The following is a 19536-nucleotide window of genomic DNA, read 5'->3' on the forward strand; positions in this document are numbered from 1 at the left end:
GGAACATTTGCTTAGCTGAAGCAAGGTGCACCATGTAATACTGAAGGGTTTATATTCAGGACAGGGAAATTTATAGTAAAAGTTTAAATAAGCACATTATGAAGAAAAATGTGCTTGTGATCGGAGAGAGTACCGAGGTACACTTACATGGAATGGTTTTCTACACCAGTTGCTAGAGCTAAGAAATTTTAGTTGGTTCTCACAGTACCTTACTCAAACATATACAAGACAAGGTTAGAATTTATACACTATATATTTTTTTTTCTTGAGGATATACAAGACCAAATACTTTATGGTGGCATCAGGAGCCCATATTTGTCTTTTAGCTTCAATCTACTCCACCAAATAAACAAATAGCTTCAGGTGCACCTTTGCCACATATTGATATTTTGTCAAGAAAGCAAGAATAGTGCTCCTCCATGCTGATATTGTGAAAATGTTTTGATGGCATATGAAAACTCCTGTGAGAAGGAGAGTCATCTTTTTTCCTAAAAAATATAAACGGAAATAATAAACAGCATGTAAAATTGGTAAAACAGTGCCAGAATTTGTATTAGAAAGTCCTGAAACTCACATCTCAATAGAGCAAACATTAATTCTATCATTTCCAGAAATCTACATTGCTGATACTGGCAATGTTCATCAGTAATAAATTATGTGGAGAAAAAATTACTTTGTGGTTTATTTCTAAATCTGTTGAGAAAAAGAGAAAGGGATTTGTGAGAGAAGAAAATACATAAATACAGTAAAGTAAAGCACCAGTAAAAGATAAGATACTGAGAAGTGAGAAGTGAAATTGTTGCTGTTGTTGTTTTGATAGCTTTCCAAAAATAATGTACCAAAGTAGTTTTGATAAAAGACATGTCATTCACTGTTTTATCTGTTGAAACTAGAATAGTATCTAGAATAATAGGTGTTCTATTATTACTTGAAAGAATCAATGAATGCCAATATTATGTTTATGTTTAAAACATTTGCAGATGTTTGGAAGTACATATTCTAAGAATATACTTAATACATATGCTAGAAAAGGCATGCACAGGAGTTATATGCATTTTTTAGAATTCTCAACTAAAAAGCATCATGAATAAAAGAATAATTCAAAAACAATATCTGGTCATTCTTAACCACCTAAGTGTCAAGGAAAGCAGATTTCTTAGAAGAGTCATTCCTAACTACATGTTGGCAATTCACATTATTGTTTTTGAAGCAGTAGAGAGTAGTTGTAATAGATCTTCAGAAATAAGACCAAATATATTATTTAGTGTTTAATCAAATCCAGGAAAAGTGGATTTCATTTTGTTGTGAGAGGATAGATATGAAAAAAGACTGAATCCAGAACCAGTCCTTCTCCAGCCATAACAACATGAAAGAGCATATACATATATATAAAGCATTTGGGAACAGCAATTAGCATGTAACACTCAATAGATGGCAGCTGTTGTTTTTATCATTATATCTAATATCATAAAATTGCCTTTTTTTATTATTATACTTTAAGTTCTAGGGTACATGTGCATAATGTGCAGGTTTGTTACATATGTATACTTGTGCCATGTTGGTGTGCTGCACCCATCAACTCGTCAGCACCCATAAACTCGTCATTTACATCAGGTATAACTCCCAATGCAATCCCTCCCCCCTCTCCCCTCCCCCCTCCCCATGATAGGCCCCGGTGTGTGATGTTCCCCTTCCCGAGTCCAAGTGATCTCATTGTTCAGTTTCCAACTATGAGTGAGAACATGCGGTGTTTGGTTTTCTGTTCTTGCAATAGTTTGCTGAGAATGATGGTTTCCAGCTGCATCCTTGCCCCTACAAAGGACACAAACTCATCCTTTTTTATGGCTGCATAGTATTCCATGGTGTATATGTGCCACATTTTCTTAATCCAGTCTGTCACTGATGGACATTTGGGTTGATTCCAAGTCTTTGCTATTGTGAATAGTGCCGCAATAAACATACGTGTGCATGTGTCTTTATAGCAGCATGATTTATAATCCTTTGGGTATATACCCAGTAATGGGATGGCTGGGTCATATGGTACTTCTAGTTCTAGATCCTTGAGGAATCGCTATACTGTTTTCCATAATGGTTGAACTAGTTTACAATCCCACCAACAGGGTAAAAGTGTTCCTATTTCTCCACATGCTCTCCAGCACCTATTGTTTCCTGACTTTTTAATGATTGCCATTCTAACTGGTGTGAGATGATATCTCATTGTGGTTTTGATTCGCATTTCTCTGATGGCCAGTGATGATGAGCATTTTTTCATGTGTCTGTTGGCTGTATGAATGTCTTCTTTTGAGAAATGTCTGTTCATATACTTTGCCCACTTTTTGATGGAGTTGTTTGTTTTTTTCTTGTAAATTGGTTTGAGTTCTTTGTAGGTTCTGGATATTAGCCCTTTGTCAGATGAGCAGATTGCAAAAATTTTCTCCCATTCTGTAGGTTGCCTGTTCACTCTGATGGTAGTTTCTTTTGCTGTGCAGAAGCTCTTTAGTTTAATTAGATCCCATTTGTCAATTTTGGCTTTTGTCGCCGTTGCTTTTGGTGTTTGAGACATGAAGTCCTTGCCCATGCCTATGTCCTGAATGGTATTACCTAGGTTTTCTTCTAGGATTTTTATGGTATTAGGTCTAACATTTAAGTCTTTAATCCATCTTGAATTAATTTTCGTATAAGGAGTAAGGAAAGGATCCAGTTTCAGCTTTCTACTTATGGCTAGCCAAGTTTCCCAGCACCATTTATTAAATAGGGAGTCCTTTCCCCATTTCTTGTTTTTCTCAGGTTTGTCAAAGATCAGATGGCTGTAGATGTGTGGTATTATTTCTGAGGACTCTGTTCTGTTCCATTGGTCTATATCTCTGTTTTAGTACCAGTACCATGCTGTTTTGGATACTGTAGCCTCGTAGCATAGTTTGAAGTCAGGTAGCGTGATGCCTCCAGCTTTGTTCTTTTGACTTAGGATTGTCTTGGCAATGCGGGCTCTTTTTTGGTTCCATATGAACTTTAAAGCAGTTTTTTCCAATTCTGTGAAGAAACTCATTGGTAGCTTGATAGGGATGGCGTTGAATCTATAAATTACCTTGCGCAGTATGGCCATTTTCATGATATTCATTCTTCCTATCCATGAGCATGTTATGTTCTTCTATTTGTTTGTGTCCTCTTTTATTTCACTGAGCAGTGGTTTGTAGTTCTCCTTGAAGAGGTCCTTTACATCCCTTGTAAGTTGGATTCCTAGGTATTTTATTCTCTTTGAAGCAATTGTAAATGGAAGTTCATTCATGATTTGGCTCTCTGTTTGTCTGTTACTGCTGTATAAGAATGCCTGTGATTTTTGCACATTAATTTTCTATCCTGAGACTTTGCTGAAGTTTCTTATCAGCTTAAGGAGATTTTGGGCTGAGACAATGGGGTTTTCTAAATATACAATCATATTATCTGCAAACAGGGACAATTTGACTTCTTCTTTTCTTAACTGAATACCCTTTATTTCTTTCTCTTGCCTGATTGCCCTAGTCAGAACTTCCAACACTATATTGAATAGGAGTGGTGAGAGAGGGCATCCCTGTCTTGTGCCAGTTTTCAAAGGGAATTTTTCCAGTTTTTGCCCATGCAGTATGATATTGGCTGTGGGTTTGTCATAAATAGCTCTTATTATTTTGAGATATGTTCTATCAATACTGAATTTATTGAGTGTTTTTAGCATGAAGGGTTGTTGAATTTCGTCAAAGGCCTTTTCTGCATCTATTGAGATAATCATGTGGTTTTTGTCTTTGGTTCTGTTTATATGCTGGATTACGTTTATTGATTTGCATATATTGAACCAGCCTTGCATCCCAGGGATGAAGCCCACTTGATCATGGTGGATAAGCTTTTTGATGTACTGCTGGATCCAGTTTGCCAGTATTTTATTGAGGATTTTTGCATCGATGTTCATCAGGGATATTGGTCTAAAATTCTCTTTTTTTGTTGTGTCTCTCCCAGGTTTTGGTATCAAGATGATGTTGGCCTCATAAAATGTGTTAGGGAGGATTCCCTCTTTTTCTATAGATTGGAATAGTTTCAGAAGGAATGGTACCAGCTCCTCCTTGTACCTCTGGTAGAATTCAGCTGTGAATCCATCTGGTCCTGGACTTTTTTTCGTTGGTAGGCTATTAATTATTGCCTCAATTTCAGAGCCTGCTATTGGTCTATTCAGGATTCAGCTTCTTCGTGGTTTAGTCTTGGGAGAGTGTAAGTGTCCAGGAAATTATCCATTTCTTCTAGATTTTCTAGTTGATTTGCGTAGAGGTGTTTATAGTATTCTCTGATGGTAGTTTGGATTTCTGTGGGGTTGGTGGTGATATGCCCTTTATCATTTTTTATTGCATCTATTTGATTCTTCTCTCTTTTCTTCTTTATTAGTCTTGCTAGCGGTCTATCAATTTTGTTGACCTTTTCAAAAAACCAACTCCTGGATTCATTGATTTTTTTGGAGGGTCTTTTGTGTCTCTATCTCCTTCAGTTCTGCTCTGATCTTACTTACTTCTTGCCTTCTACTAGCTTTTGAATGTGTTTGCTCTTGCTTCTCTAGTTCTTTCAATGGTGATGTTAGAGTGTCCATTTTAGATCTTTCCAGCCTTCTCTTGTGGGCATTTAGTGCTATAAATCTCCCTCTACACACTGCTTTAAATGTGTCCCAGAGATTCTGGTATGTTGTATCTTTGTTCTCATTGGTTTCAAAGAACATCTTTATTTCTGCCTTCATTTCGTTATGTACCCAGTAGTCATTCAGGAGCAGGTTGTTCAGTTTCCATGTAGTTGAGCGGTTTTGATTGAGTTTCTTAGTCCTGAGTTCTAGTTTGATTGCACTGTGGTCTGAGAGACAGTTTGTTATAATTTCTGTTCTTTTACATTTGCTGAGGAGTGCTTTACTTCCAATTATGTGGTCAATTTTGGAATAAGTGCGATGTGGTGCTGAGAAGAATGTATATTCTGTTGATTTGGGGTGGAGAGTTCTGCAGATGTCTTTTAGGTCTGCTTGCTGCAGAGATGAGTTCAATTCCTGGATATCCTTGTTAACTTTCTGTCTCGTTGATCTGTCTAATGTTGACAGTGGGGCGTTGAAGTCTCCCATTATTATTGTATGGGAGTCTAAGTCTCTTTGTAAGTCTCTAAGGACTTGCTTTATGAATTTGGGTGCTCCTGTATTGGGTGCATATATATTTAGGATCATTAGCTCTTTCTGTTGAATTGATCCCTTTACCATTATGTAATGGCCTTCTTTGTCTCTTTTGATCTTTGATGGTTTAAAGTCTGTTTTATCAGAGACTAGTATTGCAACCCCTGCCTTTTTTTGTTCTCCATTTGCTTGGTAGATCTTCCTCCATCCCTTTATTTTGAGCCTATGTATGTCTCTGCATGTGAGACGGGTCTCCTGAATACAGCAAACTGATGGGTCTTGACTCTTTATCCAGTTTGCCAGTCTGTGTCTTTTAATTGGACCATTTAGTCCATTTACATTTAAGCTTACTATTGTTATGTGTGAACTTGATCCTGCCATTATGATATTAACTGGTTATTTTGCTCGTTAGTTGATGCAATTTCTTCCTAGCCTCAATGGTCTTTACATTTTGGCATGTTTTTGCAATGGCTGGTACTGGTTCTTCCTTTCCATGTTTAGTGCTTCCTTCAGGGTCTCTTGTAAGGCAGGCCTGGTGGTGACAAAATCTCTAAGCATTTGCTTATCTGTAAAGGATTTTATTTCTCCTTCACTTATGAAACTTAGTTTGGCTGGATATGAAATTCTGGGTTGAAAATTCTTTTCTTTAAGAACGTTGAATATTGGCCCCCACTCTCTTCTGGCTTGTAGAGTTTCTGCCGAGAGATCTGCTGTTAGTCTGATGGGCTTCTCTTTGTGGGTAACCCAACCTTTCTCTCTGGCTGCCCTTAAGATTTTTTCCTTCATTTCAACTTTGGTGAATCTGGCAGTTATGTGTCTTGGAGTTGCTCTTCTCGAGGGGTATCTTTGTGGCATTCTCTGTATTTCCTGAATTTGAATGTTGGCCTGCCCTACTAGGTTGGGGAAGTTCTCCTGGATGATGTCCTGAAGAGTGTTTTCCAACTTGATTCCATTTTCCCCCTCACTTTCAGGCACCGCAATCAGATGTAGATTTGGTCTTTTTACATAATCCCATACTTCTTGCAGGCTTTGTTCATTTCTTTTTCTTCTTTTTTATTTAGATTCCTCTTCTCGCTTCATTTCATTCATTTGATCCTCAATCATTGATACTCTTTCTTCCAGTTGATCGCGTCAGTTACTGAAGCTTGTGCATTTGTCATGTATTTCTCGTGTCATGGTTTTCATCTCTGTCAGTTCGTTTATGGCCTTCTCTGCATTAATTATTCTAGCTATCAATTTTTCCACTCTTTTTTCAAGATTTTTAGTTTCTTTGCACTGGGTACGTAATTCCTCCTTTAGCTCTGAGAAGTTTGATGGACTGAAGCCTTCTTCTCTCATCTCGTCAAAGTCATTCTCTGACCAGCTTTGATCCGTTGTTGGCGATGAGCTGCGTTCCTTTGCAGGGGGAGACGACCTCTTATTTTTTGAATTTCCACCTTTTCTGCCCTGCTTTTTCCCCAACTTTGTGGTTTTATCTGCCTCTGGTCTTTGATGATGGTGACGTACTGATGGGGTTTTGGTGTGGGTGTCCTTCCTGTTTCTTAGTTTTCCTTCTAACAGTCAAGACCCTCAGCTGTAGGTCTGTTGGAGATTGCTTGAGGTCCACTCCAGACCCTGTTTGCCTGAGTATCAGCAGCAGAGGTTGTAGAAGATAGAATATTGCTGAACAGCGAGTGTACCTGTCTGATTCTTGCTTTGGAAGCTTCCTCTCAGGGGTGTACTCCACCATGTGAGGTGTGTGGTGTTGGTCTGCCCCTAGTGGGGGATGTCTCCCAGTTAGGCTACTCAGGGGTCAGGGACCCACTTGTGCAGTCAGTCTGTCCGTTCTCAGATCTCAACCTCCATGTTGGGAGATCCACTGCTCTCTTCAAAGCTGTCAGACAGAGTTGTTTGCATCTACAGAGGTTTCTGCTGCTTTTTTGTTGTTATTGTTGCTGTTGTTGTTGTTTAGCTGTGCCCTGTCCCCAGAGGTGGAGTCTACAGAGACAGGCAGGCCGCCTTGAGCTGCTGTGAGCTCCACCCAGTTGGAGCTTTCCAGAGGCTTTGTTTACCTGCTTAAGCCTCAGCAATGGCGGGTGCCCCTCCCCCAGCCTCACTGCTGCCTTGCAGTTAGATCGCAGACTGCTGTGCTAGCAATGAAGGAGGCTCCATGGGCGTGGGACCCTCCCGGCCAGGTGTGGGATATAATCTCCTGGTGTGCCCATTTGCTAAGACCTTTGGTAAAGCACAGTATTGGGGTGGGAGTTACCCGATTTTCCAGGTGTTGTGTGTCTCAGTTCCCCTGGCTAGGAAAAGGGATTCCCTTCCCCCTTGTGCTTCCCACATGAGGGGATGCCTCGCCCTGCTTCAGCTCTCGCTGGTCGGGCTGCAGCAGCTGACCAGCACCGATTGTCCACTACTCCCTAGTGAGATGACCCCAGTACCTCAGTTGAAAATGCAGAAATCACCTGTCTTCTGTGTCGCTTGTGCTGGGAGCTGGAGACTGGAGCTGTTCCTATTCGGCCATCTTGCTCTGCCCCAAAATTGCCATCTTTAATTTTTGCCTAGGCTCCTGAGGTGTTTGGACAGACAGGTAAGAGGGACAAAAATCCTTAAGTTTAAAAGTTTACTTTGTATTGGGATGATATTTGTTTAACATGAATTTTACCCAATTTCTAAGTATGTGTTAACTCTTTTACTTTCCATTAGGCATTAGGGTTACAAAACTGCATTGTTGCTGACTTTAAAGATATAATAAGAAAAGATCAAGGGTTTCCAATTTTAACATATTTTTATTATTTCCTTAAATTAATCCCGAATTGTAGGTCTATTTATTCTCCTATTATAGATGAAGCAACTGAGAATCAGAGAAATGCAGTGATTTATTCATGATTATAAAACTCACTAGCAGTACAATTAAGACCAGAAATCTTAATGTTGCATAAATTGCAGTGTTAAGTCTTCTAATGCTGCATAAATTGTGCCCCCCCCCCCCCCCAGGCTTCCTCCCTAGCCTCCCAACCCAATTCACAGGTGTAAATCAAGATTTCTTTTCTGCTGGTAATCCAAGGGAATATCTGGTTATGCTGGTAATACAAAGGGAATGGAGAACTTGAGGTGGAACTCACAGGGCAACTTTTCCCTCAGATTTTCTGAAGTTCCCTAATATAGGCAGAGTCTCTAAAATGTTGGAGGGGGTCAAAAGGGTGGGGGAGACAAAAAACTAAATCTGAGGAAATTTCCACTTGACCAAATATCACTTATCATGTATAGCTACAGAATCCACTTTAACTCAGTGAAAAGTACTCTGGAGAAAATTCTATTTCACCTCACTAGATGGAACAATCTAATGTTTAACCTGTGCTAAAATTGCATTTCTAAATTGAATTATATCCTACTCTTCTCCACCAGCTTGGAGGCTCTTGATTTTAAAATGAGTGTGGGTATTTCCCAATGAAGAAAATGAAAGAACATGCAAAGAAGTAGTGGGCTGTCTTGGGAGCAAATAGATGTTCAAACAAAAATGGAGGTCATGGATGCAATACTCAAATGGGTAATTGGGTTAGAGGACATTTAAAGTACCTTTCCAGCTAGGAGAATCTGAGACTCTGATCTAAAACTTTCGGGTTTTGGCCTTTGCTATCATCATTTACAGCCAAACACCTGCTATTTTCATTGACTTTTAACAAATACATCTTACCTATTATCCCTTTCCACACTGTGGACACAAATTTGATGTCTATTTTAATTTGTCTTTGAAAGCTCTAATAGTTTATTATGAAAGGTCAAGTAAATCCTTTAAGCAAACTTGCATTTGATGATTACACCCATCAGGAAATGCAGCTTTGGAGGCTGATTGGAAAAAAATTTTAGTTACCAAATATAGGCTAATTCACGGGTTAAACTGAAATTTCAACAGGGGATTTTTTTTTTTTTTTTTTTGAAAGGTACAAATTCTGAGGCGAAGATTAAATTTATCACTAATAATGACCTACCACAAAATTTAAAATATTGACTCTACAGTTTTTAAAATAGAATAACATATCATTAGAAAGGTAAAATAGTGTTCTATTTTAACCTCAAAAAAGTCTTCAATAGTACATACTCTTAACTGAAGAACTGTATCTAAATTTTGGAAAATGGTGGTTGTTACATTTTTAATGATAAAATAGTTAATAGATATTTCTATCATAGAACGCTTTGCCAATAATAGATGATATTTAATGCTTTTATAGACAATGCTATTAAAATTAGTAGTAGTAGAACGATGTTCATGGTAACATAAAATCTTACTGAAGATTGAACTTCTAATTGCATTATCATCATTCTTTTAAATGGTGTCCTTTTTGCCTCTCTTTTCAAAGTGCAGCAGAACCTGTTAATTTACATTAGCCGGAATGTCTCTTGTCAATTACAAAACTTTTTAGATTAGTGAGTATGTTAACTTTTCCAATATGGAAATAAAGATTATAGTATCCAAATGTAATTTAAAATATATTGAAAGACTTGCTGGCTTAAGGAATGATCTTTTAATTAGTTTGCTTGCCAGCTAGAGAATGAATGAATACTATCACTTTTATTTCAGTGATGCACTTTATAAAAAGGCATATGAGATTTTCATTTTACTGATATTGAGCACAAATTATAATTCTAGGCATCCTAATAGAAATAGAGAATTCCAGTCAGGTCACAGAGTCCACTCAGCTGGTAGGCCACTTTAGAGTAATCCAAGCAGCACAGTTTAAGAAAGACACTGGCCATTGTTCAGAGCAAAATGACCAATATGATGAGGTCTATAATTTACTTCATAAAATGAATAGCTGAAGGAAATTCAAGAAGGCAAGAGATAAAAAAAAAAAAAAAAAGAAGACTAAGGGATATATTATCAGGGCTACTACTCAACCAAAAGTACTGGTATGGCCATGCCAGTTATTACAATATTGAAATGTGACAATACTTTACTCCTACCCCATTACCACATCAGATTCTTCCCCAAGGTGTCCCAAATCTCCCCATTTCTCAGGAACTAAAGGGGCCTGGCCCAGAAAGAGTCTCCAGCACCGAGCTCCAGCTGTTCAGCTGGCAGCAGTTCTGATTGCTCAGTGGCACGGCATGCTGGTTGGTAGATATTTTTAGTATCATTCCAGAAGATAATCAGTCAGTCTTAAGATTTAGAAGTGACTAGAATCAGTATATTTATAAGGAAAGGTATGGAAGTAATATAGATTTAAGAAGTAGAGTTCTTCTAATCTAGGTAAGATATGTATATAGAATGGTACTCAATGTTCGTTAAATAAAAATAAAAGTAAATGTTTCTTCTAGCTCTTAAGATTCTATCATTACTGTATTATAATGTAGGTTTTGTTATTATTCAGGTATGGTGAGTCCAATAGATCAGGAGATGACTGCCATTGAAAAGATTAGTTTGTTATTCACAGTTCCCAAGAAAGGGGGTGTACCATGGATGCAGGGCCACAAGGGGAGGCACCAGGGTTGCTCAGGAGGCAGAGGGAGGAAGGGGAAAATGTGGGCAAGAGTATTATTGTGGTTTCTGCAGGAAAGGTAAGGCAAGACAGGGTAAGCAGGCTCAGGATTGCCTACTTTGAATAATTTCAGTGTGTTCTGAGATGTAAGAGCTGTCTTTAGTCATCTGGTACTTTGCTCTGAGGTGATTAGATGAGGGAGATAGTTGCTCAACATATGAGAGTCTGATAAAGGAAGCAGTCAAGGGTAGGAGCTCTGAATTGCTTGATTGACATCTGAGAGTGCTCTCAGGGTGGTGTTTGCTGTCTTTAGGAATTGGCTAGCCTGAGAGCAGCAATCTCTCCAGGGTTAGCAAGGCCCCAATATCAAAACATCAGAAATACAGAAAATAAAGAGGCATGACGCTTTCTCTTGGTGATGTATCTCAAAGCATTCCACAGGTTTTCAAACTCCCTCATCATCCCAGTTGTCATATTCATACAATTTCCAATTTGTCATTCTTCTTCCCAATATATGCCCCAATCTGAACATTATTGTCCACTGATGTGGTGTTATCAAAGCAGAAAATAGTAAATTTTTTTTTCCTTTATGTGCACTTTACTTCTATAAATGTAGCCAAAGATCACATTAAATTTTTATACCACCATATCCCACCTGTGTCTGCCAGACCCTCTGCCCATGAGCCATTTATTAAACCTTCAAGTATTTATTTTTATCCAATTGATTTTGTAAACTAAATGCTAGCCTTGGAATTACAATTGTCCCTTTAATATTCCATATTTGTTCTATGCTCAGTGTTTTAGTATATCAACCTCCTGCTAAAGACTTACTCTGTTATTTAACATGCTTTATATCTTTCCCAGCTTTATGTAATCCCTATATTTTACAAGTATGACTTTTGCATCTTCAAGTTATTAGTATTGTTGAACATAATATCATGATTAGAGATTTGTGGTAGAGCAATACATATCCTTTAGTTGTGTTCCCCTGGCTTATTTCTAGCAATTGTTGCACAACTATTTTTCACCAGAATATTTTAAAATCTGTTTTTCTAAATTGAAATGTCATATCTAGTTATTTTTAGAACTACGTATTTTACGTATCTTGAACTCCAAGATAACACTGTCATCTACTCTGAAGTTCTAGCACTTCCGTGTAGGTGGTAGAATCACAGAACATTAGAGAAGGAGTGTTTAGGATGAAGACAAGCAGGGAAAATTGGATGTAAGTAGACATACTGGATTGCTATTAAATTAACAAAAAAAGATAGGAAATAAAAGCCAGCTTTAACTAAACCAGTAGAAGTGGGATCATAAAGAAGTTGGATGCGAAAAGTATTTCTGACATAGATTCAATAAGGTTTTTTATCAGATGGATGATGAGGAAGCAAAAGAGAATAACAGGTCAAAAATAACATCAGGGTTTAAGCCTCCCACTTTTCTGTCTGTGTGTTCTTCTTTAAACTTTTTGCAAATGTGAACTGCTGCTTCTTCTTTAGAAGTTCTATATTTCACCTACATGAAGATAACCCCTCCTACCCATATCTACAGTGGGGCAAAATGTATTCTCATTTGGATATATCATTGAACTTTTGAAAGTGGTTTTAATTGGAATTCTTTTCTTTGTAAATTCCTGTCCAGATTACCTTCTTTTCCATCCTATGGGAAGACTCCATACTCTCTAACAAGATAGACATTGTAGAAAGAATTCCTCAATTCCTTTCCCTTTTTTCTCTAACAGAAATACTAGATTTCATCTTCAGCACATTTATCTGGTAACTTAAATTGATTTTATAAAAAGAAAGATAAATTTAGCACATGTACTGCATGAAAATAGTGCCTTACTGTCCAAATTTATGTGGACACAAAATGAACTAAAAGCCTTTATGAATTCTTCTAGAAACTCATACTGGTGGGCTGGAGTCAGATGTGGGTATGAGGGTGGGGGATGTCTATTTCCAGATCCATGCCTGCTGCTCCCGAATTTTCACTGTTCTTTCCTTTTACGCCTTTCATTTACTTAAGATGGAGGGGGCACTTGCGTTCTGAGAGGTGGTTATAAACATGGCAGAGATGGAAGTGATGGCAGAAGAAGAAGTAAGAGTAAATTCCACAAGAGTGCTAACCTTGGCTCTGCTTTGGCATTTTCATGTCTCCCACTCCATGTTCCCACTCGTTTAACAATTTCTTTCAGTTTTTTTTTCTTTTGTACCAGCTCCTGCTCCTTTTCAAAATTTTCCATGCCTACTTCACTTCCAAATTTTCAGCCCACACCTAGATTATTGCAGCAGCCTCCAAACTAGTCTCCCTGATTTCCCATTTTTTCCTTTAATTTTTGCTCAGATCAGGAAACGTGAAACTTGAAATTCTGTGATTCTGCTTCCCCTGCATGAAACAGAACCTTACGGTTCAGTGAGAAAGATTCTTGACTCTCTTAAGGAAATGTAGGAAGAGAAATTGTTGAGCTCCAAATATTTACTAGACATTGTGCTTCGTGCTTTCCATACATCCTCAGTTAATTCTCCCAGCCACCTGTGAGGTTGCTTATTCTTACATTGAAAATGAAGAAAGCAAGGCTTGAAAAGCTTATATAATTTTTCTAAAATCACAGAGCCAGTGAAAGCTGGAGAAAGGATTTTTATTCCAGGTCTGTCAAATTCCAAAGCCCATGTAATAGCCATGGTTTGTAAAATTAACAAGTAGCCATGTCATTGATACTGTTATTGCTGTTACACAGACCTCATAATCAAAATGCTACTCCTTCCTTAGGGAGTTATATTTTTACACAATTTCAGAATACAAATCTGACTTTTTACAATGTTTTTCTCCTAAAAAGCTGTCTATGGGATTTATGTGTTTTCTTGTGTTTGCGATCTCAGTGCTGCAAGCATTACTGTTCTGGTGGCTTTTAGAAATACCAGAGGGTATACAGTGATTATAACAAAAATCAATATCAACATTTTATGCTTTCAGAAATATTAAACTTCACTTAAAATTAGGACTATGTAGACTTCAAGATTCCTAATCAACCTTGCATATTTTCAGAGAAATTAAATGTATGTGCAAGTGTTCTGAGAATTTGAGGTTGTCCTGAATTATTTATAGCTTTCTTATCTCTCAAAAACCCCCAAAGGTCCACATAAAATTTATTGCTTCAAACTCTGAAAAAGCTGAATTAAACCAAACTTTCAATTCCTCCATTATGAATCCAGATAATTTTCTTTTCAGTTATTTTGCTGTAGCATAAAAGGTAAGGCTTCATAAATTCATATTTTACATTTCTATAAACCTCTTATTGTGTTTACTTGAATGCACCCCAGCAATTCAAAAATACCAACCTGGGCTGTGCAAAGTACAAGTGTTTACATCATTCTTTTGAGTATTCTCACAAAAGTGCATCTTTTAGTGCTATGTTTACTTATGAGACACTCAACAAAGATATGGCAACACTTCAAAAATTCTGGAGGGAACTCTAAGAGAGGAAAACAACATGCTCAGTTAAATGAAAATGTACTTGAAATAAATTTTATAATTGTTAGGGAAGACTGGGAGAAAATCTGTCACTCTTCCGCAAACAGTTCTTTTCTTTAAGGTTACAAGTAAAAATGAAAGTTAAAGCCAAGTGTGCTACCTTTTGTAACCCTTTTTCAGTATTGGTACTACATTTTTAGCTTAACTTTTGTTACTGGAATTTCTTACTACATTTGGCTTACAAAATGTCATTCCATTTCTTGAAATAATTTAGCTGCTAACTTGGGATAATGCTTAAAGAGGAGTATGTGGTGTTAAGAAGGGGTTTTTGCTTTTGTTATTGCTACAGCTCTGTCAAATCTATGGTACACCAGAGGTATTCCTTCCCTCCCACTTTATGTGTAATATCTAGTATGTATAATAGAAAAAATGTGTACTGTTTAGTAAGACATTGTTTTTAGACATGATTGATAATGACAATGTATCTTCTTTGAGGAATGTCTGCTCTGAAATAAGCATTCTGAGTTGTTTAAGAATAAAAGTAATGGTTAGAGGTGTCCCAGCTTACCTTGTTTTGTTTTGTTTTGTTTTGCTTGTTTTTGTTTCCCCCAAATAAAGTATACTGTTAACCAAATAAAATTAAATGGCACTTGACCAATAACTTTGTTTATACCCTTCACTCTGAACAACTCTGTGAGATCATTAGTTTTGTTACCCCTACTTGGCAAATGAGGGAATCAAGGCATGGTGAATTTGCATAACGTGCCAGAGTCCTCGGACCAATGCAGAGAAGCACTGAGATTGAGCCCAGGACTCAAATCTGTGCTCTCCTAAATCTGTACTCTCTTCATGATACTATGCTACTCCCTATCCCTAGAATTCCTGGTACAAGGATAATTTCATTGTCATGGGTTTGGCTATTTTGAGATATTGAAAGAATTAAGACTCTTTTCTCACTATATACTAAATTAAACACCATACACTCATCTCTTTTCCGGAGATGAGTAACTCCAGAGTGATAAGGTGACACTTCTGTTTTATAAGTTGCTGTAATGCCATTCGGTTTTACAAGATCTCATTATTAACACTTTTAACACTTTTATCCAAAGACTTTTGTTACTTTTATTTTATAGCCATATTTTTTGCTATCTTGTGAGACAAAGAATATCTCTTTCCTGGACTTTCTGGATCCATAGGAATATCACTACCCAGAGAGACTCAACTAAACCTCAAGTTCCAGATTTTTTTATGAGGGTGTCATTATATAGGCATGTTTGATTGTATTATTGGCCACGTGATTGAACTCAATTTCCAACTCCTCTCGCCTACCCTAAGGTGAGGCTGATATTACCTGGCTCAAAGCTCTCACTCTGTAATTACATGGTGGAACTTCCTGGCATGACTAACCTTCATCCTGAGTCATCTTGTTAGCATAAACTCAGATATAGTTTCAGGGTCTCACCATAAGTAACAAAGACATTCCTATCACTCAGGAAATTCCACAGAGTTAGGAGTTATCTCCCAGGAATCAGGGATAAGGAAGACCAGACAAATTCTTTATTAATACAATAGCTGCCAACAGGGGATGATTCCTGAACCCTTAAAACAAATCTACTAAAAACAACATTATCATCCTAGACATTTTTTCACATACCACCTAGCAAACCAAAATTCATATTATAAATCAAAGAACACCATGTAAGGAAACTAGAGAAATATTTAGTGGTCAAATCTATAAATATTAACCAAATTTATGTAACTGTGTCTACCATATTTTAGAAGATTATTCCATCCTTAAGTATGTAGAAAGAAAATTGTACATGGGAGTTTAAATTTGTTCATGGATTAAAAATAGTACATTCATATTTAGCATCTGAATATAAAATCATTTCTAAAACCACAAAGATTATGTCAAAGAAACACAGAATTATAAACCTGGACTTTAGTGACTACTTTTACAATCCTTTTATTTTACAATTTTTTAGAAAATGAAAAATCAGATTCCTATGCTGAGGTAATTAATTTTTTCAAGATTTTTCATTTCAAACCATACCAGAAATATTATCATTTATCACAGGAACATAGTCTAATATTTAATAATCTTTGCATGTAGTACCAAACCTAAATTCCCTAACCTAATGATCCTGACTTGCCTTATTTTGTTGTAGGCTAAGAAGACAGTCAGCTTCCTTTGAATAGCAACTTTTACATATATTGGGCCACTTTGCCAACAGCCATGCCATTTCTTACTTTCTCCCAATGATTGCAGCTACTACAGGACTCCTTCTGTGGGTGCCAGAGGTTCCACAGGTTCTTATAAGCTGAATTGTGGTGTAGCCCATCAGTGTCAGCTTAGGAAAACAAATCATCATTAGAAGCTTGAAAATGCTTCACAATTCAAGGAAATAGTTTCATAAATTTATTTTCTTCATATTTCATATACCTGTGTGTGTGTACATGCACACGTGTGTGCCTGCACTCATGCAAGTGCCTTATATATTAAAAGATGCTAATTTAATTTTCCAAACAGAAGGAGGCAGCTGGTCAGAATTATGGTCCTATCATATAGAAAAATGTATTCTTTTCTTTGTTAAATAATATCTCAAATAGCTGTAGTTTTTAAGGAAGTGACAGTTTTTTTTTCCCCAAAAAGCCATAGTTTTCAATGAAGCCACTTTAAAACTCTAGGAGGGAAAAAAATGTTTTTCTAGAATCAACTTCGAAATATACTACCAAATGTAAATATAGAGAAACTTAATCTTCAACCAATGTAAATTATGTATGTAATTTCTCAATACTATGAGATAGTTAACCAAAACATGAACTTCTGTATACTGAGGAATTGGGATATTCCAACCAAAATGAACTCCAGGAAAGCATTTTGAAGTATTTCCAAATTATACTGTAATGAAGTTTGGGATTCGTTTTTCACTGTAGCATGCAGAATGTCTGTTTGATTTCCTGTCATTGTAGGGTTTTCCGTAAATTACATTAGTTTGCATATTTGCTAATCTGCAAAATATGGAAATAGACAATGAGCCTTCTAGTCATTAATGAAAATTACAAAGGTGTTTCTGTTTAGAAAAATTGAAATAGAGACAAAAACTGAAAGTTAAGTGCCATTTTTAATTACTAGCAAGAGTCTAAATACAGACCTATCATTAAAGACAGTAATAAACAATTTTTTCTTCAGTAATGAAGCTAATTGTATTTTTCAAATACCTAAATGCTATTTTTCTCTTTTAGTTTTTAGGAAAATTGTTCTAAAGACTACAACATTACTTTTTGCCTGACAAAATTGTATTATTTTCACGTTGTCTATTTGAAAATATTTCAATGCATAATTTAGGAAAATCTTGTAATTTTTAACTTTATGTAATATAACAAATATATGAGTTTATAGAAATAAATAAAGGTGGCTTCATGGAATAATAATTTTCTTTAATTTTTAATTATTGTGGGTACTCAGTAGGTGTATATATTTATGGGATACATGAAATATTTCATAGATGCATCCAATATGTAATAATCATATCATGAAAACTGGGATCTCCACCTCTGCCAAGCATTTATCTTTAGTGTTATGAACAATCCAATTATACTTTTAGTTATTTTTAAATGTACAATTTTTTATATAATTTTGACTATAATCATCCCATGGTGCTATCAAATAGTGCATATTATTCATGCTTCCTAGTTATATTTTGTACTCACTAATGATGCCCACCTCCCCTGCAACATCCACTATCCTACCCAGCTTCTGGTAACCATCCTTCTACTCTCTATCTCCATGTGTTCAATTGTTTTGTTTTATATACCACAAATAAGTGAGAACATGCGATGTTTGTCTTTCTATGTCTTGGTTATTTCACTTAAGATAATGACCTCTAGTTCCATCTATATTGCTGCAGGTAACTGAATCCCATGCTTTTCTATGGCTGAATAGTATACCATGGTGTACTATTATCATATATATATATGTGTGTGTGTATATATATATATATATAATTTTCTTTATCTATTCATCGGTTAATAGACACTGGTTGCTTCCAAATCTTGCCTACTGTAAACAGTGCTGCAACAAACATGAGAGTTGATACACTGATTTCCTTTCTTTTGGGCATATACTCAGCAGTGGGATTGCTGGATCATATGGTAGTTCTAATTTTAGTTTTTTGAGAAACCTCCAAACTGTTCTTCATAGTAGTTGCACTAATTTACATTCCCACCAACAGCGTATGAGGGTTTTCTTTTCTCCACATCCTCTCCAGCATTTGTTATTGCCTGTCTTTCTGGAGAAAAGCCATTTTAATCGAGGTGAGATGACATCTCATTATAGTTTTCGATTTGCATTTCTCTGATGATCAATGATGTTGAGCATCTTTTCAAATGCCTGTTTGCCATTTGTATGTATTCTTTTGAGAAATGTCTGTTCAAGCCCTTTGTCCATTAGTTATTCAGATTATGAGATTTTTTTACTCTAGAGTTGTTTGAGTTTCTTATATATTCTGGTTATTAATCTCTTGTCAAGTGGGGAGTTTGCAAATATTTTCTCCCATTCTGTGGGCTGTCTCTTCACTTTGTTGATTGTTTCTTTTGCTGTGCAAAAACATTTTAACTTGATGTGATCCCATCTGTCCATTTTTTGTTGGTTGCCTGTGCTTGTGGGGTATTACCCACAAAATTTTTGACAAGACCAATGTCTTGGAGCGTTTCCCCCGTGTTTTCTTATTGTAGTTTCATAGTTTGAGGTCTTATGTTTAAGTCTTTAATCTATTTTGATTTGATTTTTGTATTTGGTGATAAACAGGGGTTCAGCTTAATTTTTCTACACATGGAAATCTAGTTTTTCAAGCACCACTTGCTGAAGAGATTGTCCTTTCTCCAGTGTATGTTCTTGGCACCTTTGTCAAAAATGAATTGACTGCATGTGTATTAATTTGTTTCTGTGTTCTTTGTTCTATTCCATTGGTCTGTGTATCTGTTTATATGCCAGTAGCATGTTGTTTTGGTTACTATAACTCCGTAGTATAATGTGAAATCAGGTAATGTGATTCTTCCAGTTTTGTTCTTTTTGTTCAGGATAGATTTGGCTACTCTGGACCTTCTGTGGTTCCATATAAATTTTTGGATTATATTGTATATTTGTGAAAAATATAATTGGCATTTTGATAAATATTTCATTGAATCTGTAGATAGCTTTGTTTTGTATGGACATTTTAACAATATTGATTCTTCTAATCCATGAACATGAAATATCTTTTTATTTTTTTGGTGCACTCTAATTTCTTTCATCAGTGTTTTATAGTTTTCATTGTAGAGCTCTTTCGCTTTTTGGTTAATTCCTACGTATTTAATTTTATTTGTGGCTACTATATTACATTTTGACTTGTTTTTGCATTGTTCACCATTGGCATATAGAAATGTTACTGGTTTTTG

General features: G+C 36.3%; 1 protein-coding gene across 1 annotated transcript in view; it reads left to right on the forward strand.

The window, feature by feature from the left end:
• The window catches only part of NDST3 (N-deacetylase and N-sulfotransferase 3), a 223764-nt gene that overhangs the window by 75798 nt on the left and 128430 nt on the right, over positions 1 to 19536 (forward strand). The gene's annotated exons all lie outside the window — the stretch shown is intronic.

The sequence above is a fragment of the Rhinopithecus roxellana genome, chromosome 2 (assembly GCF_007565055.1).
Source record: "Rhinopithecus roxellana isolate Shanxi Qingling chromosome 2, ASM756505v1, whole genome shotgun sequence".
Classification (NCBI taxonomy): Eukaryota; Metazoa; Chordata; class Mammalia; order Primates; family Cercopithecidae; genus Rhinopithecus; species Rhinopithecus roxellana.